The 1,483-nt window shown below is 36.5% G+C and overlaps 1 pseudogene; it reads right to left on the bottom strand.

Moving 5' to 3' along the window:
* Positions 1-278: 278 nt before the first annotated feature.
* On the bottom strand, positions 279-1,195 carry LOC131614466 (F-box/kelch-repeat protein At3g06240-like; annotated as a pseudogene).
* Positions 1,196-1,483: the final 288 nt, after the last annotated feature.

Here is a 1,483-nt window from a genome sequence, read left to right as displayed (position 1 = left end):
ACTATGGTTTTTTAGCTATTTCGGGTTTGCTCGATATGAGAGAGGACAACTACCAATTTGTCTGTATTTATCTTATACAAGAGATGAAGACTAATAGAGAATCATACACAAAGCTATACGGGAACAAATAAAAATACGATGCGATTCTCAATTCTCTAGTTCCTTGTCTTAGTGGTGGTCTAACTCTGTTTACCAAATGGGTGTTTTTCCCAAAAGTGGGACACATTGTAGCAAGTGGTTATGATAGGGTGTGTATTGCTTTAACATGATATTGTTTCTCAGAAACATTCTTTCCACTTAGGAGTAAGCCACCTCAAAAGCAATCTGAACGCGTCATGTGTATAGGTTGGCAATATGGTATATTTCTGATACAGAATCATACTAGGCACCGCATGCTTAAACTTGACTAATCCACCACCACGAACTATCCCAACTATATCGCCGCAGTTTGTAAAGAATAATGGCGAAAAATCCGGGGCAGGAAGAAAAGAAAGAGTCTTAGTCCAAGGTGAATGCACGTTGTATTCGTGCATCACCAATATAGTAGTTGTATAGTTGTCCGTAATCCATGCACTAATAAGTCCTCTAAGTACCAACAAACCGAATTTTAAAAAAGAAGTGTTACTAATGAAAGTAAAATCATTCGGCATAGCTATCTCCGACATTCTCATCTCCTTTAAATCAAAGGCAATAATAACATATCTTGAAGTCTCATAATTATGAACCAACCAATGAATAACATGATTCAAGAGCAACCCAACTCCAGTATCTACACATGTATCAATAATCCAATAAGGAAAATGAGAAGCAGACTGAATTTGCTTCCATTGATTAGCTCTAAATGAGAAAATGGCCAAGTCAATAGAACCATCTGCAGGATCATTGGTGTGTTTGAAGGACCCCAAAACTATTAAGTAATCATCTGTTGGTGGGTCATATCCAAAGCCATACAAAAGTCTTTGTGAGCACCGGTGGATGGATTCCATAGGTAGAAGTGTCTGTCGCAGTGCAAAAACAGAAAGCCTCTAAAAGAACCACCGATTTCACAACAATATCGCTTACGCAGAAAAACAAGGCTTAGTGAAGAAAATGATGAATCATCGTTAAGTGATGCATCAAAATTTATGGATAGGGTTTCAGCAGCATACTTTTGTAGGAACACAAGTCTACGGGTAGGCGGTGAGGCTGCAAACATGGTTTTAAATTGCGATTGCGGCTGCGGATGCGGTTGCGGTCACTGCGGTTGCGGCTAAAATTCATATTTATGAACATAAAATATTATATGTTATTATTTATTTTCGATTTCACATTTCTTCTATTTCCCCTCTAAATTTTCATATATATCTCATTAATAATTCATCATCATTTTGAATATTACTAATATTTTTAAAATATATCTTAAATCTACGATATAATTAAAAAAAGAAGGTAGACCAAATAATTTTTACGAGCATTGCATAATCTTTTGCTGCCTGATGCGGTC

The sequence above is a fragment of the Vicia villosa genome, linkage group LG6 (assembly GCF_029867415.1).
Source record: "Vicia villosa cultivar HV-30 ecotype Madison, WI linkage group LG6, Vvil1.0, whole genome shotgun sequence".
Classification (NCBI taxonomy): domain Eukaryota; kingdom Viridiplantae; phylum Streptophyta; class Magnoliopsida; order Fabales; family Fabaceae; genus Vicia; species Vicia villosa.
Note: the sequence above shows the minus strand (reverse complement) of the source record. Positions and strands in the feature narration are given on the sequence as shown.